General features: G+C 42.6%; 1 protein-coding gene across 1 annotated transcript in view; it reads right to left on the reverse strand.

The window, feature by feature from the left end:
* LIN37 (lin-37 DREAM MuvB core complex component) overlaps positions 1-27,366 on the reverse strand; it is a gene marked incomplete in the record, with an annotated part of 817,002 nt that overhangs the window by 784,587 nt on the left and 5,049 nt on the right.

Here is a 27,366-nt window from a genome sequence, read left to right on the forward strand (position 1 = left end):
AAAGCAAAGTCGGCTAAACACAGCCACACCTCCTTCACTGTACCTTAACCATTGAGGTCTGGCCAGTAGGAAAATAAAAAACAGTGACAGGACTCGAACTCAGGATACTGTGCACTATAGGCACAGTACATAACCACTAAGCCATGACAGCATTTCAGAACCATGCACTTTCAACAGGCACATATCAAAGGAATATTAAACATTGCTAACATCAGCTAAGCAGGTGTGCCTACAGCTGAGTTTTTTCCAAACTGGCCAATCACAAATAAGTGTGGGAAATGAGGCATATTTAAGCTCCACAGGCAGCAATACTTGCCATAACTGGTTGTAGCTCCCTTCTGCAGTCAGCATGGCCGGGGTTGGAGAAGACACTCGATTTTGAGCGCAACGTTGGGGCATTGAGGAGACCAAAGTAATGGTTTGGCTCCTTGTCCACAATCACGAGGAAAGACTCCTGCGGGGCCAGTACCAGGGCACCCAATACAAAACGGAGGCCTGGAACTGTCTAGCTCGTGATCTCACCAATGCCACTGGCGTTCCTCGGACTGGTGAGCAGGTCAGGCACTATTACTCTGACCTGAAGCGACGCAAGGAGGATCCACTGTACCAGTGGATCCAGGAGGCCCGTGGGATGGCAAATGCCCCAGTACTAAGTAAGTAGCCATTTTATTAAGTATTTAAGAATTGCTATTCTTGTCTATACTATGGATAGGTATTTCTCATTATCACTGCATTTACTTCACAGCTGCAGGTGTCTGGGCTATGAATCAGCAAGCCCATGAAGATAGGCTACAAAGGCTGCATCACCAGACAGGTTAGTAATTATTCTGCATGTACCGTTATATAAAATAAATGAGAGAGCCTTCAAAAAAGTGTTTTAACCCAATAAAAAAAGGTGTAATAATTCTTTAATAAAGGTATAATTCCTGGAGTGCGTCTTTGTGATTTTCTTTGATATGTTGTTGTATTGTTGCATTTTAGAAATAGTACTGTTGTAATAAGCAGTGTTAGTTAACCCACACTTGGGTAGGCCCATATAAAGTGGATGAAGGGAGTGCCAGTAGCTTTTATGCATATTTACAGCCCTTAACTGTTGGTTCATGCCCAGCATGTACAGGTTAATCTGGCACACGAGTAGCTTGGTAATGTGTTCCCCAGAAATATCAGTGTGCTGCCAGAAATGTAGTGAGCTGTTAACATATAACATTAACATATAACTGATAATTTCACCTGAACATATCTAGATAATTATATGAAAGTAGAGCTGTCAGTGTACCATCATAGCAGTAGTGTGTGTGAGCAACTTTCAAAATATGTAGCAGTAACATCTGCATCCTGGATAGTTTGTATGTCAGATACAGCTCATATATATAATGATCTAGCAAAATCCAATTGCACAATAGAAGGACATTGGGTAGTGTAATAATACATGTAAGGGACATATAACTGCAGTTAACAGGAATGTAATGTAAACTAGAAGGATATACAAGTTGTTAATTGAGCTATCTTTTCCACCCTAATGTATGTGCATAAAAAATGCAATTCCACACCTCAATGGGTATGTCTAATCTCAAAACATTTGTTGGGACATATGTCCTACTGGTTTATAAATATTTGTATTCATTTCTATGCATGTGCCCTGTTCAAATACCACAATATTGGTGGCCTGTTGCCATCAATTAAACCTACATGCTGTTGTAATGTCCACTATTGTTCTATATATGCATGTGTTATGCTTGCTTTTCAACTAATGAAACTCTGGTGTATTGGGTTAATGGGAATATTTCTGCATGCTGTTATAACTAACTGGGAATGCTGGTGACTGTTCCTAACCCATATCTTTATTAAATTCTCCAAAACCTAGTCCATATAGGAAGGCCGGTCCCAGCAGACCCACCTGTCCACCTCAGCTGGCTATAGCACCTGGCACTAGCAGGTCCGGTGCTCAGCCTGGGACCTCCTCCTCCAATGGCCCTGTGCCACCTTCGGATGGAAGCGCTGCAGGGGATGGGGCTTGCCCCCCCCCCCATGCAAGCGTGGGCGGAGGAGGGCCACCTATCACTCTTTGAAAGGTCCGGGCTGTGGTTCATAGAGAGATAGAGTGTTCTGTTGCAGAACCTCTACTATAGCTTGAGGCACGAGTGGCGCAACTCCCGGGTCAGCCTGCCCCTCCTACACAGCCCCCAGCACAGCCACCCTCTGGGCTGTGAAGGTGCAGTGATGACTGCCCATGGGTGGGGATCTCAGTTCTACTGTTGCCATCTGTGGGCTCATGGGCTTGCGATTTCCAAACATCCCTCCCAGTCAATGGCGTTCACCCACCACGTGTCATATTCCGCCCCTGTATGCATCTTGTTTGTCTTGTCTGTTTACCTTCCCAACCTACCTCCCCAAATATACCTACTTCCCCTAGCCCAAATTCCACTCTCACCTGAAAAAAAAAAAGGCAATCTGCTCCCCCCAAAAAAATTACGCCCCATACATAGCTGCCCATTTTGCACACATGTCCCCTGGACACACAAAATGTAATTTAATTGGCATTACAACATACTTTATTGTCCTCACCCCTCTCGCAGGGGTTGAAGGTTTCATATGTACCTCCAAATTTATTCCACATGCACATCTGTTGCTGGTAAATAAATGGGCAGCTATGGACCTTACCTACACCCGTCCTGCACATCCAGAGCTATTTTCCCTACTGTCTTTCCCTCTTAGTGCCCCTTTTTCACCACTTTCCTATCTCCCCATTTTCTTTTCTTTCAAAGAAATGAGCGTGGGGGTTAGCGGGAGTAAGCACTATTAAGCAGTAGTTAGCGGTTTGTGCTTAGCTAAGCATCGCGCAAACCCGCTCACAACTGCTTAAAAGTGCCTTAGTCACTCCGTATGTGAGGGCCCTTGTTCTGCTCATCAGCAAAATAAAACACCTCTGTCAGTCTCGAACCCGGGACCTTGTACACAATACACTGCATGAAGTACCACTAAGCCACAGTAGATATACAAGTTGGTGCTGAAATAAATATATCATGTATCAGAATGAGTGAATGTAAAGGAAAAATAGGAATGCCATACCACACAACTTGTTCTGTGGATCTTTACCAACAGTTGTTGTGGGATTACATTACATGACTGATAAGAGAAGCAGTCATTCTAGCAGGAAATAATGTTACACCATCACTTTACAAACCCCACACAGTATCACAGTAGGACAAACACTGGCATATCTGTTTATGGCTGAGGCCATACCTCCCCAACTGTCCCTAATTTTCAGGGATGTCCCTGATTTTGAAAATAAAATTTAGCTCTGTCCCTCTGAATCCCTCTGAAATCTACTAACTTTGGCCAGAAAGGTGGTAAAGTACACGTAACGAGTAATGACAATAATTAAGAGTTAGACACTTCATTAATCCATATGCTCTGGTTCTCTCAAAGTCTCAACTTAATGGCACTAATATTTTAAAGGTGTCCCTGACTTTTTCTCTACTCCCCCCCCCCCCCCCGAGTCTGTTCAAATATGTACCTGAGTGTTTGAGGTCTGTCAGAGGCAGAAACACAGAGGCATAGCAGCTTTTCTGCTGTTACACACTGTGCAAATAGCTTTGGAAGGAGTTCCAGAAGCATACCCTTATGTAGGAATACAACACTGAAATACAAAAGGATGTAGCCATGTACTGGTAGCAACCAACTGTAACAATGCCATTGCTCTAGTGCTGAAAAGACCTGTGTGGTGCACAGACGAATAACAAGCTAATCTCTGGCTACCATGTGGATAGGTCCACAGTTGGGAGTTACGCAGACAGACTACTTGCCTTGATAAACTACACAGCAACCCTGCAAGTTCAGCAAGATAAAATTCACACAATAATACGTACGCTCTCTGTACTTCTGCACCCCTACCCAAATGTAGAATATACCTGTGTGTGCAGGGTCTACCAAGGATGTAGGTAAGCATACTCACAGTACTGAAATGTGTCCAGTTTTCTTGAGCAGCTTGTGCTAATGTCAACACTAAAAAAGCACAAACTGTTTAGAAGTAAATGAATATTCACAGTACAGCAGTTCTCAAACAATTCTTGTGCCAAAGGAATACATCTCAATAACTAGCTTTGTATAGCAGTTAATTGTAAAATTTGAAAATAAAGTACATCCTCCCATGTATCTTGGGTTAGCATTTTGAGGGATGAGTACATTTCTACACTGACAAGTGTGCACTGGAAGCAGCAACATTTTGGTCAGAGTACAAAATGTAAATCACTGGCTACACCATTAGCTTCTGATACAAGAACTATACCTACCTTCTGTCTTAAACAATGATGTCCACAGCAAACAAGGATGATCTACATCTTGGAAAGCTGAAAGGGCCACACCTACCTGAGTTAGCAATTACTGCAATTACTACATAGCAGGCTGCATGCAATTAGCAAATGTTGGCCACTAATTGGTGCAGAGGCCATCACATGTGCAAATACCTACAAAAGCAGGCTGCATTCGCTGCCAACAAACTCAATCACTCTACTGCAGAGACAGAGAGAGAGAGAGACAGAGAAAAGGAAAAAGAAATAATACCAAATCATACAAAGGAAAGGTATGTGACATATGTATTTACTGGCATGTAGTAGATGTTTTTGAATAGTAATCTACATAATGTGAACCATTCATATGTGGCAGCAGTACTTATCTATGCACAGATGTCCTGCTTAACTACTGCTATGGACAATTCAGTGTGTACCTGTGGGCAGTGGGACATACCTGTGAAATGTGTAACTCAGTATTAAAGGTCAATAATCTGATCCATGTTATCTATGTTCTGTACAGTAGTGTGGCCAACGGCTGTTGGGGGGGATTAGTGCTGCCATTACATAAACATGGGTGTGACAGAGCAACACATGCATGATAGTCATATTAAAGTGTAGCTTAGCATTGGCAACTGCTGTAGCAGTCTAGTATGCTTATCTAGCATTTGTAGCTATATATACCCCCTCTAATGTTAGTGTGTGTTCACATGTGACACCCGTTTGTGTTGCAGCAAGGCCCAACTGTTCAGCTGTGAGGTCCAGGGACTTACAACAGTGTGGACCTTGTTTGCATATGCCACACACATACAGAGAAATATATATGTGTCATATATATTCACATCTGTATATGTGTATAGAGCAGGGGACATATTGCAACTGTTTGTGAAGGGTGGAGATACATATGTTGGTGAAGGTTAGTATGCGCACATTTGTATGTAGGTTTTAGTGTGTGACAAAACAAGACAGCATACAGTGCTGGTATATGACATGTGGTGGTTAAACAGTGTGGGTGGTTTGTTCAGTTTGCAACGTTGAAGCCAGTGAGGCTTGCTAAAGCTACCTGGGCTGTGAACACTTTCAATGCATTTATCACAAGACTGTGCAACATTATTACATTACTGTACACCTCACATACTTTGTATAATTGATATTCCCACTATGAAAGGTGAAATGTATATGTGCCTACATATTTATGTATATGTACACCAATGGATGTGTGTGTATATAAGAGAGAGAGAGAGAGAGAGAGAGAGAGAGAGAGAGAGTCATATATACTCATACACATATCTACTTGTTGCAATAAATTATCTGTACTGTTGACTGAATGTGATGGTCAAAGATATGTATTTGTGGGATAGCTTAGTGGGAAACTGTTTATGTCATGGTATTATGGGTCCTTGCTTTGATGTCATGGTATTATGGGTCCTTGCTTTGATCCCAGCAAAAGCTGTGTATTCTGTTGCTAGGCAGAAAAAGTGCTATTGCATACATAGGTTCATAGGCTGATACTAGGCTATCTGCCCTAGGGCATTTATAAGCCTAGCCAGAGTAGGTTTGGCTTTCGCCACCCTTTTAGATTAGTTGACTGCCTTTGTATGGTAGGTCACAGAAGGTAGCCCTTCTAAGGTTTGTTTACTGTACCTCTGTCGAGCAGCGATACAGAAGAGATCCCAGGGGTAAACTTACGATCTCCCATCCATTCGTCAAGATTTCTCTTTAAGAGGGTCAGTGAGGGGCTCTGCCTGACATGGATTGGGATTTTTGGATCAGTGTAATTAAGTCCCTTGGTTTTAACTGGGGTGTGTCATTGATGGCTAAAGCACTACCATCTATGATTGATTGGTACTGATGTTGAATCCAAATCCTGTGTGTACTGTAGTACTACTTGAAGCTCTGGACCTGTACAGCAAAGTATGGTGCATGTCCACATTGCTTGCATCCACTGTTTTGTGTGGTCCCTGTATTCATCACAGATTACATTCCCCAAGATTAATGTTTTGTAAGTACTGTATAGTATACATGTAAAGCTTATCTGGGTTGCCATACCTTTGTGTCCTGTAATTATGTCTGATGTGTGTGTGGGTATGTCTGTAACATGTCCTCTGTCATATGTGTGGTAAAACATAGAACTGCATATCTAGCAACATTTGTAGTGGACTACAGCAGTATGCGACCTATATTCCCAATTGTGCACATATTTTGCTCACAGGTTTGCCATTAACAAGTTGTGTGGTATAATAGTAATACATTTACTGGACCTTACACTCATTGTGATGGAGGGTCAATGAGGTAGGCCTGCATAACCAGACATATGAGCAGGTACGTCACCACTGCAGTGATCTACTCAGACATGTCCGTCAGCGTGCTTCTGATGTGCGGAGACAACAGCTTGCAACAGGAGGTGGTGTTAATATCCATTCCCCCCTCACCAGAGTGGAGGAGCTGCTCCTGAGCCTCGTGGCACCTGCCCAACAACAACAGCAGCAGACATACACCATAATGGAGGTTGGAGCCAGCCAGCAACCACACATGGAGCATGCAGGTAACATGGCATATCTGTAGACTACTGTTATCTGTATTGGTAGATCATGCATATGTGAGATGTGGAGTGTGTAGTTAGAAGATGTGGAGCCTGTTGTTGTGCAATACTGATCATTTGGAACATAATCTGTAGCCTTGTGAATGTAAACTGTTGTTGTACTGTAAGACTGCAAACAGTAGCAACGCCACAGTTGTGGCCACTGACAAACTGTCTCATCTCTATGCAGGTCCCTCTGGGGCATACCTCTCAACCTGGAAACATCAAAAATCTGGACAAGGCCCATGAAAAATAGGTACAAATCTGTACGCTGATTAACATGTAATTTGCATACATAATTATGTAACCCCACCCACCCCAGTGGAATTGTGGGATATCAACTTTCAAACGCAAACTGAAAAACAGACAAGACAACCGACATATGGCACCCTTAGAAGAGTGACCTGTATATAATGTTTCTGTTCATCTATCAAAAGAAATGTTTATTTATTACCATTAGTGTTTTAAATTTTCAACACTGCTACTATTTTACATGTCTCTAAATGTGAAAAAGTATCTTTTTTCCTTATACCACCTTACTCTACCCTTTTCCACTTACTGCTAATTCACTTCCCTGATTTTCGCTATAAACTAACCATAAGCTTGGTTTTTCCCTCACTTCATATTGCAATTCTTATTTATATTAAACTAACTTACCTTTAATTTCTCTACAAATTACCTAAAATCTCTAAATATTAAATGACTGTCATATACCTTGTATCGATTCTTAACCAATGTATTTTATACTATGTCTAATGGGATATAATTTTTTAAACTGCCGATGCCTTTAACTTTGAAGATTGTAAAATTAATGTTCTAAAGGTACTCATTAGCATTCTTCAAGAAAAGTCTTGATTGGATGGGAGATAGGAAATTCACCCCGGGGATCACTTCTGTGGCTCTACTCGACAGGGGCACAGGAAAGTAATTTTCTTGGGTGGCAAAAGCAAGGTTACCTTTTTTAGCTAGCCTTATATAGGCCCTAGGGCCAATAGCCTAGTACCTATGAACCTATAATTTGGAGCTTTTCTCCCTGGGCATCTGATAAAATTGTTCTTCCCCACAATCAAATATCAATAGATAAACAAATAAATGTTTTATACACCTGTATAAGTAACATCTCAACTTACTAATCTGTGTCACAGATTTTTTATTTTAAGACAATAGCACCATTTCTGCTATAATCCACTACCAACAACTAACCAAACGTGGAACACTGTCACCCATAATGTGGAATAAATGAGCAAAATGTGGAACATTTACTAACAGCTTACTAATAACTTCAACTAGAATGTGGAACTTTGAGGAAGATAGACATTTTAGTAGCCAAAATGAGGAACATCTCTAGTAATGAGGTACACTTGAGAGGTATGCATAAACTTTATTACATCAGAATATCATTTTTTGCTGACACCTCTGTGTTTGTAGCCTTTTTCAACAAGCCCTCAACATAAGGCTTCTCAGGTCAACAAGATTAAACATGCCCTTGACTAAATAACACCAACTGTAAAAACTATCAGAATACATTGAATTCACTTCCTGGACAGGTGCACTATAAAATTGATTTGAGTCTTCTCTTTGCTATTCTCTGCATAAAAAATGTACAGCTCTTCTAGCTAGGTAAACACACAGCAAATCATACACAATTAATTACTTAGCCGTGTGCAAGTGAATGCCTTCTGCTACAGACCTATGTATAAGCATTAAGCACACACCAAAGCCAACTCTTGTATTTGTCCTTGAAGCAAGATCACATTAACAGACTCCCCTATATCACTTTCAGCAAACTAAAATATATAAATGTTTCATGAACACGCGGCAATTATAGCAGTAATCTATTTCATCACTTGAAAATTATGTCAAATTACAGGAGCATGTTACAACTAACGCTAGCATGGCAGTCAAAGTACTTGCACAAGATGCATTCTTTCAGTGACTACTATTTTGCATAAACTCTACCAATACCCCACATACCAAAGATAGCCAACACGGTGTCATACAACAAAGATAAAATATGATTTGGAACATTTAACCAAACAATTCGATCTAAAACTGCTACAAAATAAAACCTCAGAAAACTCAAACGGAAGACTGAGCGCACTCATGCTGTGATTTTATATATATATATATATATATATATATATATATATATATACACACACACATATATATATATATATATATATATATATATATATATATATATATATATATATTATTAATTGCTTCATTAAACAAACCTGTTCCACATAATATTGCAAGGTTTCTTTCTACTCTTAAGGCAATGTTTTCATGTAAAGTTATAGCAACAATTTTTCGGCTATTACAACAGACATTTCTTTCTTTTCTTAAATAATTGTTCTTATTTACAGCAAATGTTTAGAGAAAGCATTTTTTATTTACAATCCCTCTTCTAGTAATGCACTCTATGCACAAACTGCAGCATTATTTACAATATTTACATTAATATGGATATTTGAATACTTCATTTGTTCAGATCTTCTAAACTATACTGCAACTGACCCCCCCCCCCACACACAGCTTGAAATCATGTGCTTCATGTCCCTTCAGTGGCTTATATAATCTTGATCTGCCATTTGCATTGAGGTACATCAGTTCCAGCCACTGCATTTTAAATGGCTGTATCCCCGTAGTGCAGTTCTTACCTTTTCCAAAAATTGTTAGTATTTCCTCAGTTCTACACAATGGGTAGCTTTCTAAGTCTGAAATGCAAATGCTGTTCAGCCTCTTAAAATTGCTACAAACCCTGATTATTTCATCAATTTTTCTTTACTTTTAGAACTGATGGTGTAGGTCTTTGCCCTGATTTTAACTCCCCTTTTATCAGTATTTCATACCATTTCTTTACTACTTTTATAGGCTTTTGTTGTGCTTCTGACATTCTGTAAGATGTCACTTTTATTTTAACTCCCAGCATACATTGAATCAAGTTTGTTTTGCCCTGCAGGTATTAAAATCCTTCTTTACTCATTAACAGAAACTCCTTTATTTCTTGTTTCTGTTGTTAGCCTCTATTAATAAATTAACTACACAAGTCTGTACAATATTCCAAACATTTATATTTCTGCTCGTCTTCTCTTACCCTCTTACCTGTCTGCCTAATACTTCATTTAGGTTTTATATTATTTCAATTGAAACCTGACTTTTAGCCAGAAACGTGTTTTCTGTTGAAGAAAGAAAACTAGCACCTGCACTCCAGTAGAACCATGGCTAGCTCAACTGGTGATCTGGCACCCTGTGCAGATGCCCAAACAACGGATTCCTTTTTCAGCACAAAGTCAGGGAGCAAAGAAAAAAAAGGCTACTACACATTCACCTCACACTAAGAACCTTTATGGATTTATGCCAACATTGCTGCCACAGCCAGGAACAGAAACCTTGCACACACAGCTAGTCTTCCAACAGAGTACCAACAGGCCTACTAAAAAGTCGACGCTGAAGCCGCAAAACAGAAATAAAACAATCAAAGCTTGGGAATCACGAAAACAAAATGCTGAAATACAGCATTGACCTTAAAAAAACAGGATTCAGTTACCGGTTACATATAAAGACACGTGGAGAATCAAAACTCGTCTCTTCCCTAAACATATAAACTCACTGCATTTTTCTTACAGCGGCATTAACTACATAACATATGTGAATAAAGAGCAGCAGGACTCCCTTTAAATACAGCTAAAGGATTTACACTAGCTCGCAAAGCAGTTGCAAAGCCCCCGAACAACAGCGAACAGTAACTAGTCCCAACAGCATGGTGTGCGTCTAAGTCTAAAAAAACAAGTAATTGAAGTACAGTACAGCTGTCTCAGTACCACACACACTTTGTTTCCAATCCTTACCTAATTCTCCAAGTGACTTCATCCCATTCTCGCAGCCTGCAATCGCTTAAGCCAGCCCGCTCTTAGCAGCAAAAAAAACAAAGCAAGTCCTGCAACAGTTTAATTCGCACGGCAGGCAGCAAAAATAAAAAACAAAGCAAATCCAACCTATTTCGGCAGTAAAACAAAGCAAAATACAATGCTTGAACAGAAACTGCCATTAGTGTTGCTGCCTGTTATCTGTAATTCCTCACAGACTGAGCCAGCCGGAATGATGATGTGAGCTCCTTGAGCTCAATTCGACTGGTTGGTAGTTTTGATTGAGCTGACGCCATCACCCACGGATGACGCCAGCACAGCCGATAAATTAAAAAATAAAAAAGCAAAACAATGAAATGAAGGGGTACCACTCGGGAATCGTGGCACCCCTTCATTTGGACCCCAAAACTCGGTAAAATCCGAGTAATTCGGTACGGTTGGGAGGTCTGCTCTGGGGTGACATCAAGGCAGCGGACAGATGCTGGTAAGTGTGTTCTACATTTATTGTAAATAAAAAAAGCGTATGTCATAGTTAAGGTGAAGGCCATGTACACATGTTACACACCTACCCATAATGCATGCTGTGCATGTTTGGTGTAAGACCACGCACATCCCACTAATGTGATTAGCTGCCTCAAACACATGCAATACCCAGATCATCTCAAACAAATGTGGCTACACTGTAGTGACCATTGGATAGGCAAAGTTGATACTCAACATGCACATAACATAACATACACAACTATGTCATACACAGAGTATTTTAGCATGCTACACATACAGGATTCACAAACCCTCTGTAAAGACGCACTCCAGTATCCTCAATCTGATCCACACATTACACATAATATACCTGAGGGGTAGAGGCCTATCATGGGGCATTTAAACACTCTGAACCACACTACACATTCACGTCAGGGAATGCTCCTTATTGGCCTCCTTACAAACCCATGTAACAACTGGTTGTGAAATGGTGAATGTAGCCAAGGTAGTACAGTTCCGGTACAGCATGGATTAGTGCTGGTTTGGGAAACATTTGTAGCCTTGAGTGACCACATGATGCTTCATGATGATGGCCTATGGTACTATACCCCATCCAGTTATTGTAACCATAGTACTACACACAGCTTTCATTGCTTTACACCTCAATGTTGTGTGTGTGCAAACATATGCACCTCTAAACAATATGCATACCAAATCACCATTTGCACAACTGACACATATATGTCTTGTGATACTATTGAGTGGCTAGGTCATATGACACACACTGGGTATGTGTGATGTTTAAATATGCAGTTGTGTTTTAGCACGCCATGTCATGGATGACACTGGCATGTCCACAATATGATCTACACTCACCATAACTACTGTACATTGGGTATGTGGACGAATGGTATTCCATCAATTATATATGCACCACTGATCATGCATGTGCTAAAACTGTGTCCACAATTATTTGCTAAAGACACAGAGGCTGTAATCAGCATTGGATACCTATCTGACACACAGATACACATCCAGTTATGGTATGTAGACCTGTGAGATAGGGTGCACTACAGAGTTTTGAATACTTACACAGCAATGTTGTGTCCATGTATGCATTGCGTTCCAGAGGGAGGCCAATCACCTAATAACAAAACACATGCATCAAAGCCATGTACAGCATTAGTAACAAGGACCATCTACACTTGCACTGCATGCTGTTGAGCAACACATGTCCTGCATGCTGACATGTGTGATATGACTGTTTTGCTTGTGATACTGTACCCCACCATCACCTGTTGTGTATGTTCTGAGATTGCTGGTGTTTTGTGTGTGTGTGTGTGTGTGTGTGTGTGTGTGTGTGTGTGTGTGTGTGTGTGTGTGTGTGTGTGTGTGTGTGTGTGTGTGCGCGCCTGCTTTAGGGAGGATTGTATTTGTGTGTGTGCATGTTTGCATGGGGTCTGACATGTTCAGGTTTTCAAGTGTGTTTCCTGTTTTCCTCTCACAGGTGCTGAGGTGGGGCTGGTTCAGTACAGCAGGGAACCTGATGTCACTGAGACAGACAGTGATCATAAGGATATGTGTGTTGAGGCACAGGCAGGTTTGTCAGGGTCTGTTGTTGGGCCACAATTGACAGTACACAAGTCTCTACCCCATCCATGCACACAGTCATACTGCCTGTACATCCATCATCACCACTGCCCTTAGCTGAGGGACAATGTACTGTTGGCACTGGCCAGGACAGTGTGGTATCTATGGCACATGTTATCTGGACACAGCAGCCAGATGTCTGGAACAGTACCACACAGGCAGATGCCCAGGGGTTCTCATCAGAGCACTACAGGTCATCATGCCCCTGGTAGACGTGCCACAACTCTTTCAACCACACGCATGTTCCAAGCTGTCCACCAGACAGGGACCAAGGGCACAGAGGGCGCATAACACCTCTACAAATGGCGGAATCCGTGACCTAGCAGGTGCCATACGTAATTACACTGAGGTCATTGATGGACGTTGGGGTGAGACATTAGATATCCTACACAATGTCATGTCCATGTGTCAGGACAGTGCGGGACAGTTGAGACATCGACGTGGACGTATGCCAGCAACATCAGCAGCTGGAGGTCACCGTGGACGTCCAAGCAAGTCACAGCTGCTCCCACAGTGCCAGTACCAGCCCCAGCAATGTTGGGAAGGGCTGTCCATACACCGTCCTAGAAGACCATGTGCACGTGGCTCTGGTCAGTCCCAGCAGGGACCTGGATCCAGTGGACATATGTCAACCTCTGAGGATAGTACCCGGTCTGGATTAGTACCCGATACTGTCTGTAGCACCCCTGCCAGGCACAGGTTCCATATCCACGGCCAGAGATGATGATCTGTAAAGCCTGCCAGGTACAGTCTGTAGCTGTCCCACAAATCCCCGTACATGGCAGCCATATGGTGGAACTGTGTGCTTGCATACATAAACCATGTACTATTCTATGCCAGTAACAAGTGGTATTCACCTGCACTCAGTCCTGGGACCACTCCTGTTTGGCATATAGCTTTCTTAGGTACAAGCAAACAAAGTAGGGATATGTCTGCCACGTTTGATGAAAATGCATACGGTGGGCTATACTTTATTCTCCAGATGACACACACATCCTCCAAAAGGGTATCATACAGATAGATACCTGGTGTCAAACTCATGCTGTAAAGCTATAAGCCTAAGAAAGAATATTTATCCACTTTTAGAAAACAAAGTATCCCCAGAGTACCACATAGGTAGTAGCCCCCAAAATGAGCCATGTGTTAAGTAATCTCTCCTTTGATAATCACATTAACAAAGGGTTTTGGAAATCCCACTGTGGAGCACATAAGCAATAAAGGGTTTGCATGCAGATCCACAGAGGTTGTTGCACACCTATAATGGATTAGTCATCTTTGCTAGACTTTGCTTGCTTTGGAACAGGTTTCAAATATACCTCAAGCATAAACCCTCACTCACACTCCCGTGATGACTGGATGTGAAACTGAAGCCATAAACCAGGGAACACTGCAGTGGCTAAGCTGGTCACAAGCATACAGAAGTGACCTAAGGTCTGGAAAGCGTCAGCACGCTCTGGCAAAGATAAACACATTCGTTCATGGAGAAAGCAGAGTACCCACCTATGAAATACTTGAGGTCACATGTATGTATACAGATTTGCCCCACAGCTACCTTACATGTGTAATGCACATACAGTTGTCATTGTGATAGGTCATACACTATAGAAATCAAAACCTACTCCACATTGGCCAACGGTGTCACACACCTGGAGCACAGACACACACACACACACACACGTCAGCAAGAGTGAGATTCAAACTCTTTCCTAACTACATTATGACACGACAGCAGTACGCATTTACACAACGCGCTATACACATTATTAGGATTACACCTTTCCACAGGTATAATTTGTAGGATGGTGACATCATCAGACTTGACAAAGATGAGTATACCACTTTTAAGGTGTTTGAGTAGTCTCCAAAAAGGTTGCTTCTCCCCAGGGAGACACACACAGTTGGCAAGTGCGGTGTTCTTAATCCAAACTAAGTACATCTTTACACTTCAGCAAGCAATATGGAGTTACAGGGTGCAATACAGACATTACTTGCTGACAGTTTGCACAAAGGTTTTCACATTTGCGAACCTCAGCAGGCTTATCATACTAGGTGTATTGTGAGTGTATTGTATGCATAGGCCATGACCATATCATATATGGGTTGATGCACCACATGCTGGCACACACAGGGTCAAACCTTGAGTAGCATATTACCTTCACCTACATGATACTGCAATATAACAGAAAGATGATAAACTTCAACAATTGGCTGAGCTTCTGGTGTCATTCAAAGGGGATCCAGTCTCTGTCTGCCTGTGATGACATGATAGACAAGCCTTGTTGCTTCACTACAGATGGTTTGCACCTGTCACCCCTATGCTTCTGAAATACTGGCCAAGGCTTGTGCTGTCCCCATGTTACCTTTTTTAGGCAAGGCTCAAAGGTCATAGGTAGGTACTAGTCTATCAGCCCTGGGGCCTATACAAGGCCAGCCAAAAAGGTACCCTGGCCTTTGCCACCCAAGAAATTTAAATTTTCCTGTGCCACTGTCATGCAGAGACACAGAAGTGATACTCAGGGTGAATTTCCTATTTCCTATCCAATAATCAAGATTTTCCTTGAAGAGTGCTAATGAGGAGCTTTGTTTGATATAGATAGGTAGTTTATTCTGGAGTATGTGAAGTCTGTGGGACAGGAATCTATCCCTCCGGCATGTTCCGTTTATTGTGGTGACAAGGTTTAGGTCTCTAGAGCGTGTAGGTTCATAGGTTCACAGGTAGGTACTAGGCTATCTGCCCAAGGGCATTTATAAGCCTTGCCAGAATGTGTTGGCTTTCGCCTCCCTTTTAAATTAGTTTCCTGGGCCTCTGTCTAGCAGGGCCACTTAAGTGATCCCAGGGGTAAAATTACAATTTTCCATCCCCTCATCAAGATTCCTCTTAAAGAGAGTCTGCAAGGGGCTCTGCCTAACATCAACTGGGATTCTATTCCAGAGTGAGGGAAGTCTCTGGGACAAGAATCTATCCCTCCAGCACGTCCTGTTTATTGCTTTGCGGAGGTTTAATTCACTGGAGCGTGTGGCTCTAAGAGATTTGTTTTTCTTGAGGTGGAGCATGTCCATTAATTCCGGGTTGGACATGGCCTTATATGTCAGGCATAGATCACATCTGAGCAGGCAGTAAGCAACCGAGTAGAGCTGGAGTTTCTTTAGTCGAGTTGTATAGGGGATCTCTTTGAGGCCCATGATCCTCTTGGTGAAGTACTTCTGTGGTTTTACCAGCTGTTGAACATGCCAATTAAGGTACATACGAAATGGGGCATTATACTCTATTATGGGCCTAATGAGTGATGACTAGAGGGGCACAATGACCTCTCGATCTAGAGGTGAACCCTTTCGTGATTAGGTGGGCTATATAGAAGGAATAACTAACCACTTTTCCAATGTGATTAGCAAAGGAGAGGTTACTATCTACCTGGGTCCCCAAATACATTTTCTGTACCTAGTGGATTACCACCTGTGTGGTAATTTGTGGGCACTTTGTTTTTTCCAAAGGGGATGACTATGAATTTTTTGCCATTCAGCTTGAGGCCATGGTTTTGACACCAGGCAGCTGTCTCTGCAAGACCTTTCTGGAGGATGTCTGCGTCAGCCAGAGAGTCGATTATGGCCCAGTCATCTGGGAACTTGGTCAGCCATAGTTCTCCTGTGCTTGCCTGTACCTCAGAGACATATATACTGAACAGGAGGGGTCCCAGGACCGAAACCTGTGGGATGCCACTTGTGACTGGTTTAGAGTCAGACATGGCACCTGCAACTCTGACCATGTGTGTTCTATCCGTGAGCCAGTTGGCCACCCATCTCGTGACATAGGGGTTAATGTTTAAGCTGGTAAGCTTGTCTATGATGCCAGAGTGGGGAATGGTGTCAAAGGCATTAGTGAGGTCCAGGTAGGCTGTGTGGACTACCTTCCCTTCATCTATGGCCTTTTTAACTGTTTCAAAGAAGTAAACTAGGTTTAGGGGGGCAGGATCTGCCTTTAACAAAGCCAAATTGGGTAGGGTCCAGTATCTGAAGGTTCCCAATGTCTCTGTTTTTGAGTTCCATGATAATTCGTGCCATAGCTTTAAAGACCAGGCTGGTCATGCTTATAGGGCAATAGTTCCCAGGTTCTGTTGTGGCACCACCTTTGTGGAGCAGGATGACTTGTTGCTGTACACCATTCTTTGGGTACATAGCCTGTGGTAAGGTTGAGTCTGAACAGTGAGTGTAGGTGAGGGTTTAGTTCCTTTTGGAGCTCATGTAAGACGCAGCCTGGGACACCATCCAATCCCATTGATGCTGTGTTCTTAGCTTTGGAGAGGGCTGTTTTTACCTGCATGTCCATGAAGTCTGGGGCTCTGCACTCTTCTGGAATGGACATGGGCCCTTTTGGGGGTGAGGGGGGTGAAGTTTGCAGTGAACTTCACCATGATGTTGGCAATGTCAGTTGGTTCAGTGTATTTTTTGCCATTTTGCAGTAGTTGAAAGCATATCTGAGAGTTGCCACCTAAATGTTCGCTATAGCCAAAGAAGGCTTTGTGGTTATCTTTAGATTCCTCACCAATTTTTCTTTAGAAACTGGACTTGGATTATTTTATGACTGATAGTAGTTTCTTGCTAATAATGATCAGTGATGCCTTTCCTTTTTGGAATTTAGCTCTATCATGTGTCAATTTCCTCCTCCTGTTGTGTAGCTTATTTATGGGCAAGGACCACCAGATTGGTTTCTTCTTTTTGGAGAAGTGAGTCTTGGTTTTAATTCGGATGGCTTGATCCATGCATCCCTGTAGATGCTCATAGAATGCACTTGTAAAGGATTCTGCAGATTGGATAACATTATCCTGTAGCATGGGGGCTTTGAAACTTTCCACTTTGGTCTTGAGAAGTGTGAAATTTGCTTTTGAAAAGTTTTTCACAGTGGTTTTGTTGACTGGGGGGGGTCAGTGTGATTACTTCATGATCTGATATTACCAGCGAGGGGTTTACCTCTGGTGTGGAACACTGATCCTCCAGGTTGGTGATGATCACGTCCAGTATGTTGTCACCTCTAGTGGGCGTGGTGACCAGCTGTTCCAGGCCATTTGAGTTTATAAACTCTAGGAAGCATTGGGCAAAGGACTTTGTACTTGAGTAATTCTCCCAGTCACTGTTTGTGTAGTTGAAATCTCCTCATATCATGGTGTTTGGTAGGACCTTTATATTTCCCAGTGTTCCCAGGAATACTGTGTGAGGGTCCCGAGACAAGGTATGTAATCTATAGCAGGCTACGATTGGATAAGCAGCTTTGCCCAATGTTAATTGCACTTCATGGTCTCCAAGGCCTCGTGCTGTGCCACTAACCTGGAGGTGTGGGTATCATTTATGAAAATGGATACAACCCCTCCTTTAGTATTTCAGTCTGGGTTTTGGGGCCGACACTCGGAGGGATTGGATTTCTTTAAGTGGAGCATGTCCAACAGCTCTGTGTTTGACATAGCTTTGTATGTTAGGCAGAGATCACCTCTGAGTAGGTGATATGCGTAAAGCTGTAGTGTTTTGAGACGGTCTGTGCATGGCATGTATTTGAGGCCGCTAATCCTCTTTGTGAGGTATTTCTGCAGGCTTTCCAGTTGTTGTAGACCTTGTGAGGTACATATCAAAAGGGGCATTGTACTCTATAATGGATCTAATGAGTGATGAGTAGAGGGGAACAATGACCTCTTTTATTCTGCACGAGACAAATTTTGTGATGAGGTGTGCCCCGTAGAAGGATTTCCTGACTACTGTGGCGATGTGATTATCAAAGGAGAGTCTACTGTCCCAAGGTATCTTAGCACACTTTCAGTGTCAAGTATACTACCACCTATGTTGTAGTTCATGGGTGCAGTATTTTTACCAAAGTGGATGACAATGCACTTTTTGGCACTGAGCTTGAGGCCATGGCTTTGACATCAGGCATATGTCTAAGTGAGGCCCTTTTGTAGGATGTCCACATCGTTAGTCTCGATTATGGCTCCTAGTTTGCAGTCATCTGGGAACTTCATTAGCCAGAGACCTTCCATGTTAACCTGTACTTCAGAGAAGTAGATACCAAACAGGACAGGACCCAGGACTGAACCCTGTGGTACTCCACTTGTCACTGGTCCAAAGTCAAACTTGGAGTCTGCTACTTTCACAGTGTGGGTGGTGTCAGCCAGTTGGCAACCCATCTTGTGACATAGGGATTTATACCTAGTTTAGTGGGTTTATCCATAATTTCAGAGTGAGGGATGGTGTTGAAAGCCGTGGCAAGATCTAGATTGGACCAGGGATAAGGTGGTTCACACAGCCTAAGTCAAACTTGGAGTCTGCTACTTTCACAGTGTGGGTGGTGTCAGCCAGTTGGCAACCCATCTTGTGACATAGGGATTTATACCTAGTTTAGTGGGTTTATCCATAATTTCAGAGTGAGGGATGGTGTTGAAAGCCGTGGCAAGATCTAGATAGGCTGTGTGAACCACCTTATCCTTGTCTACGGCTTTGGTGACTGCTTCAAAGAAGCAGGTTTAGGAGACATGATCTGCCTTTTACAAACCCAAAATGGTTGTGGTCCAGAGTTTGGAGATTACCAATGTCTTTGTTCATAAGTTCCATGGCCTTGCAGACCAGGCTCATCAGGCTAATGGGGCGCTAGTTCCCGGGGTCCGTGGTGGCTCCCCCTTGTGTAGTGGGATAACAGTCACTGTGCGCCATTCAGCAGGCACAAAGCCTGAGGTGAGGCTATGATTGAACATGGTATGTAGGTGTGGTGCCAGTTCCTTCTGTGGTTCCTGTAGAATGCAGCCTGGGATGTAATCTGGTCCCATGGATGCTGTGTTCCTGGCTTTGGAAAGTGGTTTTTACCTGTGCAGCCATGATGGCAGCAACTTTACATTCTTCCAGTATAATGATGTGCTCTTTCATGGGTGAGAGGGGGGTAAAGTTAGCACTGATCCTATCTGGCAGGCTGTTGGCAATATCAGTTAGGTCTGTATATTCAGTGCCATTGTGCTGGAACTCAGAGCAGATCCGAGTGTTGCCATTGAGATTCTTGACATAGCTATAGAATGCTTTGTGGTTATCTTTAGAACTGGTGTCGCCTTTGTTTTCATAACTAGCTTTGGAGGATTTTATCAGGGATCGCAGCTTCTTCCTGAGGCTGACCAGGGAGCTCCTCCACTCATGGGATTTTACCCTCTTTTGCAACAGTTTCATCCTTCTGTTGTGCCGTTTGTTTATGGCAGGGGACCACCAGATTGGCTTCCTTTTCTTGGAGGATAGTGTCTTGGTTCTGTTTGGGATAGCATGATGCATACACTCATGTAAGTGTTTATAAATTGCAATTGTGATCACAATTGCACTTTGTATGCATCATGCTAAGAATTCAGTAGTCTTAACAGTATTGTCCATCTGCATGGGTGTCCTGAAGTTCAGTACTTCTGTCTTAAGAAGCATGAAATTGGCTTTGGAGACCTTTTTTAACATGGTTTCCTTAAAGGGGGGTGGGTCCAGAATGTGGATATGTAGGGTAATTAGCTTATGGTCAGATGGGACCAATGAGCCATTGACTTCAGGTGTGGAACACTGGTCACTCAGGACAAAATAACCAACACAAATAACTACAAAGTTAGCCAAATGCTACTCATTGCCAGAGGTCTCAGCCTCCAGATGCACACACTCGAGGCACATCTCAGTATGGAGAATACGGATATCTGTGCAGTAACAGAAACCTAGTTCAAGGCTCCAGAGAGCACACCAGCACTACCAGGATATTACTAATTCCATACCTTCCAGCATCAGGACCTGGATCATAGCACAGGGTGGGGATGTATCCATATTCATCAAGGATACCTACACCTCTCTCTACATGCTCTGTACAGGATATGTACCCATAGAATGTTGCACAGCAACGTTCTTCACACTCTACAGGGGTGGAACCACAAAAACCCCTTGGCATTCATGCTCTATGAGCCTGACGAGTCTGCTCTTTAAGGCAATGGAGCCAATCATAATGGAAGTCACCAATAAAGAGATGGTGAACCTTCACACAGTTGAGCACACCCAGTTTGGCTTCATCATATGCAGATCACTCCTCCTGAACTGGGTGGATTTCTTTGAGACAGTTACCCAGGCTACAGATGATTGAAATTAGTTCAACACAGCCTACCTATACCTCAATACAGCCTTTGACACCATTCCCCAGTCAGGTATCATAGAAGAACTCACCAATCTGGGCATGAATCCATACATCACAAGATGGATTGCAAACTGTCTCACAGATAGTAAGAGTTGCTGGCTACATGTCAGACTCTACACCGGTAACAACTGGTGGCCCTGAGGGTTCAGTCCTGGGGTCCTTCCTGTTTGGTATAGACTTCTCAAATGTACATGCCAACACAGGACGGTTGTGGTTGACTAAGTTTGCTGGGAACTGTAAAGTGTTTGCCATAAAAGATTCCCCGGAGGACACAAATATTCTCCAGAAGGGACTCGAGACAGATATGTGGTGTCAGAATCATGGCCTCAAGCTCAATGTGGAGGAATGCATAGTGATCCCCTTTGGTGAAAACAAAGTACACATGAACTACCACATAGGTGTTACCCCCTTAAAACTGACAAGGTAATAAGGGATCTGGGGACACAAGTAGATAGTCATCTTTCCTTTGACAACCATGTTGCCAAAGTGATTGGGAAATCCTATGTGGCCCACCTAATCAACAAAGAGTTTGCATCAGGATCCAAAGAGGTAGTGGTGGCCCTTTACTCTCAAGTCATCAAACCCATCAGACAAGGTAATAAGGGATCTGGGGACACAAGTAGATAGTCATCTTTCCTTTGACAACCATGTTGCCAAAGTGATTGGGAAATCCTATGTGGCCCACCTAATCAACAAAGAGTTTGCATCAGGATTCAAAGAGGTAGTGGTGGCCCTTTGCTCTCAAGTCATCAGACCCATCATAGAGTACAATGCACCATTTTGGATGTACTCGACTAGGCATATCCAGCAGCTGTAGAGACCACAGAGGTACCTCACCAAGAGGATTACTGGCCTCAAACAGTTGTGTTATGCAACACAACTGCTAAAACTAAATCTGTTCTTCGTTGCGTACCGCCTACTCAGAGGCACACTCTGCCTAATATACAGAGCCATGCCCAACACAACTGCTGAGCATGCTCCATCTACAGATAACAAAACTGAGTCACCCTACACACTCTAGGGATATGAACCTCCTCACAACAATGAATACAACATGCTGGTGGGATAGAGTACCATCCCAGACACTTACCTTACTACAGAACAGAGTCCCAATGTACATCAGACAGAGCCCCTCGCTGACACTCTTCAATAAGAACCTTGATAAGTGGATGGGAAACTGACAATTCACGCCAGGCATCACATCAGCAGCCCCACTAGAAAGGGACTTAGGGTACTAATTATTAGAACGAGGGCTTGGGAGACTACCCAATGGGGTTGTAGTTGCCTAAGCCAACATATGCCTTATTGAAGATAGGTTCATAGGTATGTGTGACAGGGACTGTCTACAGATAGTAGATATGTACTTCATTGTACCGTCCTGTTGTACAGCAGGCGCATGGACCACATACACTGTAATGCTTACAGATACTGGTGGTTATGTACACTGGGTGAGATGTGCACCTCATGTCTTTTGTGCCATTGGGATGTCTGCTGGGTGGGACAGTCCTGGATGGCTCCCTGTCATGGTCACCCTCTTACACACATCTCTGCCCATCCATATTTGGCTTATTATACTGTGTATAATATAGCCAGAGTGTGCAGCTATCACCACCCATGGAGTTAGTTCCCTAGGCCTCTGTGTAGTACAGCTGATGAAGTGATCCATGGTGTGACAGCTCAGTTTCACATACACTCATCAAGGCTCCTCTGGAAGAGCGTCAGTGAGGGACTCAGCTTAATATTGGGAGGGAGCCTGTTCCAAAGAGAGGGAAGTCTGCGAGTTATTAATGTATCCCTCCAACATGTTCTATTTATTGCTGTGATGATGATATCCCTAGAGCATGTAGTACAGTGAGCTTGGGATAACTTCAGATAGCACATGTACATCCGTTCTGCACTGGACATGGACCTGTCTTGTTGGGCAGAGATCACCTGAGTAGACAGTATGCAACAGAGTACAGACGGAGTTAAATTCAGTCTTGCTGCATGGGGCAACTGTTTGAGGCCAGTAATGCTCTTGTTGAGGTACGTCAGTGGTCTTTCCAGCTGCTGAAGGTGCCTAGTCAGATTCATCGCAAGTGTGTTGTGGTACTCTATGATGGGTCTGATGACTGAAGAGTAGAGGGAACCTCCTTTGACCTACATGCAAAGACCTTGGCAGTTTGTGGGAACATATAGCATAACTTTCTAACCACTTTGTGAATGTGTTTCTGGAAGTAGTGATGACTATCCACATTTGTCCATAGATCCCTTATTATTACCTCCATATTTAGGGTGTTGACACCTATGTGGTATTTGTATGACTGTAGCTCGAGACCATAAGTTTGACACCACATCTGTCTGACCAAGACCCTTTTTAAGGATGTCTCTGTTGTCCCACACATCGATTATGACAACCTTTTTGTCGTCATTCACAAACCTTGCTAAACATAGCCCTCGTGTTTGACTGTATTTCTGAAAAGTACATACCAGACAGGAGGGGTCCCAGGACTGAGCCATGGGGGACAGCAGTTTTTACCAGCTTGAACAGAAGACCACAATTCTTAACTCAGGTTGTTGATTTTGTGGATACAACATGTGTGGGATGTTGGAAAAGGGTTGTTCAAGGTCTATGTAGTCCATGTGTAGCTCATTTCATTGATGCATGTCCTGGGTGACTGCCTTGAAAACTGTCTAGCAGGTTAAGGAACCATGATCTGCCCCTGACCAAACCAAAGTGGGTAGGGTTGGGCGTTTGTAGGCTCTCAATAGCTCTGTTTATGAGTTCCATAATGATGGACTCCATGGCCTTGCACATCAGGCTTATTAGGCTTATAAGACAATAGTACCCATGGTCGGTTGTGCACCATCAGTCGTGGAGTGTGCCAAACATTGCTGTAACCCATTCAACAGTTTCATATCCTGTACAGATGGCGAGTCTCAGACTGTTCAGGTGCAGGGTCCGTTTGTTTTGGAGTTCACATATGACACAGCCAGGGAAACCATGTTATCCCATACACGCCGTGTTTTTAGGTTTGGAAAGAGCTGTTTAACCATTCTATATGGGATTTCTGGGTTTTCACAATCTCCAGGTATGATAATGGGCCCTTATGTCAGAGAGAAAGGGGTAAATATGTATGAACCTGTCTGACAAGATGTTGGCAATGTCAGTCATGTACATGTACTCATTTATAGTTTGCAATGACTCAGAACATATATGAGTTTACATTGATATTTATGACATAGCGAAAGAAAGCTTCAAGGTTCTCTATGGACTCTTTGACCATGGCTTGGATAATGTTAAGAGTGCTCATTGTTTCTTGATGATACTGATCGGAGTATTATTGATCTTCTTTGGTTTTTCACTTTCTTTGAACAACTTAAGTAATTGGAGTACATAGTTTGATTATGACAGGTGCCCAATATATTATATGGGTCTGTTTTCATACCAGTGTCTGCACAAGGCAGGATTGGTGAATAGTGACAAGTGTCTGGAGTAAGAGCTGCAACTGCCAGATATGTGTGGCCCACTGCTGTACTCAGACATGGCCTAAGTGTGTGAGCATGCCCAGTATGAGCATATATACTATGTGTGTGTGAAAATCAAGTTGGTTTTTACTTCATGGCTCACCTTTGTGTTGTACAGTGACAGGAAGCACAGTGTGCCTGCAGGGCTTCCACGAGTCATTCTACATACAGTGGGGACAGCTATTATTTGTACATTTCTACCTGGGGGAGCACACCTGATTGTTACTGTGGGTGTACATAGGATGAAGGGTTCACCTGACACATACACATTTGCTAGGCCTGCACTGCTATGTCAGGTACTCCATTTCAGTCTGTACTGTTGCCTATCGTACTGGCTTGAGGCATACCACTGCACTATAGACCTTAGCTTCCAATTACATGCATATCAGTTTGCGACTTCATAGCCTACCCATCCCACATCACACTGCCTGGTCTGCAGTTATCTGCATAGGCCTGGGGGGAGGTTACTCATATGCCCCTTCAGAGGGCATGATACAGCATTTGTTTGCGTTTGTCTACATTTGTCCTGCTGGCTGTGACTGTTCAGTATGTGACCCCCCCCCCCCCCCAACTGGTATGTGTGAGGGAGTTAAGTTGCGTTTACATCTCTCACACTGAGCTTCCCTCCCTTAGCAACCACTACTCAGTAGCCATGTTGTCTTCAGCCTGCCATTCACCTGCATGGCAGGATAAGCTTTTTAGTGAAAATGCCTATGTGTGGCTATTTTTAAATTATTTTATTGTTTTTTAAGCGCCACACATTTGCGCGGCGCTGCGCTTAAACATCGGAGATCGGGGGAAGAAATTAGATTTTAATAATTTTAAACATTTAAAAATGCCGATGGTCTTATATTTGGCCATTGGCATGCTTCCTCAACTGGATGCATCCTTTATTTGGAGCTGTCATAGCTTCATTTAGCAATTTGCAGAACAGTACTCCGTTACCGACAGAGTACATTTCTGCAAATAACACTACTCTTCCACGGACAGGTTAGTGTTTCCTGGATTGCAAATTTACCTCACTTGCATAGCTTTCAGCAGCAAATGAGGTAATTTGCATACCATGACGCTTGTCCATGCAAGAGTAGCTTTAGAAGCTCTCATGCACGCCCCTGCCGGCTGTTGCTGGATCGCTCGGCAGACATATTGGCTGTCTGAAGTCTTACTCTACAACTCCGTGCAAGCTTTCGTAAATCCGGCCCTGTAACATATCAGAAAAAATACAAAACCTTACTAACTCAAAACAGTTAAAAGCAATGCTTCCCATGTGATATCAGTTATAATTCATTGTAATAATGTTTCAGACATAATAAAAAAAACTGTCAGAATATAATTTTCCCAAACTGTCAGAATATAAATTTTCCCAAACAGCAAGACTAATAATACACTAAAAAACACTGCTTTTAATTTAATTTAAAATGTAATATACTGGTTTGAGTTTAGCTGCACTTATTAGTATACAGAAATGGCATTTAAAAGAGGAATGTGAACAAATAACTCAAAAGACATAGAAGAGACCAAATTACCTAGTCCCACCCACAAGCCTTAAGTAAAATAACACAACAAATGCACAATAAAATTGTCTTTCTACTTCTTCAGAGTCCCTTAATTTTTCACATGTCACTGCAGTTTACCTCCACACCAAATCAAACACAGTGAGCAGAATACTCAAAATTATCTGTGTATACTACCTGCGGCTCTTGTCCAGCTAAAGCATAGACAATTTCCTGGATAGAAAGCTTAATAATCAGCTGCTCTATATAAAAGTCACAATATTGCTTTCATAATCCAAATCACTTCACAAAAACAAACCAAGCAAGGTCCACCTAAATATATCTATTCAAAGCATAATTTTGAGAAGTCGCTTGCATTCCCTCCAAGTGGGATGACAGTCTTTATTCCCTACATCTGATACTTGCTAGCTTTACTTACAGACATGTCTTCCTTCAAAATATTCCTCAAATCTTTCAGTTATTTCCTCGTCTGACCAATGCTGTTTGATCCTTTCAAATAAATAATTTCATAAACTTGTCAGATTTACAAATATACCTAATTTCACTCCATACCCTACCTCTTCCCCCACCCTCCTTACCCTCTCTGCAAAATATATGCTTTTCAATTTTGCCAGAAAGAATGTTTGAGTGAAGGATAACTTCTCATTTCCTGTCATATTACTGTAAATCACTGTATTACTTATAATTTATACACTATATTATTTTTCTATATATTCTTTGTATAATTTAATCACGTGTTTCTACTTCTACTGTATCTTTCCTCGTTGTAATTTTCTCTCCTGAGGTTTGCCAGCAAATGGTCCATTAAGACCAGTGCACTACTTTGGTAAACGTATGTAAAGTAAACAAATTTGTCCCTACTCAAAATACAGTGGTTGCCCTTTCCAGTATGTGTGTACTCTGTATTTGGGCACTTGAGGTTTCAGGTCCCTCGTCATACTAAACTGAAGTCACAGCTGTTGTACAGTTTGGTCTACTGCCAATTGCGCTTAAAAACATCTGCAGACATAGCCCCTGCAGTCATTTCTTTGTTAGAGATATTAGAGAGTTAATCTCCTTCCATTGATGACCCCACTCATGTCTCACTGTCAGTTTCCAAGCAGATGTAAATAGCTGCATAAATGCATCTGTCCCCTCAGAAATAAATACAATGCCAAAAATAAACCCCTGCGGAGGAACCCAAATATAATCCGGCTCTATAACAATATATATAGCTCACTATACACAAAAATAAATCTACTTCTCAAGATTCCAAAACTGCTCTTGCTAAATGTAACAAGGAACTCTAGACCCT

This window comes from Protopterus annectens, chromosome 8.part0, assembly GCF_019279795.1.
Source record: "Protopterus annectens isolate FY-2018-M chromosome 8.part0, PAN1.0, whole genome shotgun sequence".
In the NCBI taxonomy this organism is placed as follows: Eukaryota; Metazoa; Chordata; order Ceratodontiformes; family Protopteridae; genus Protopterus; species Protopterus annectens.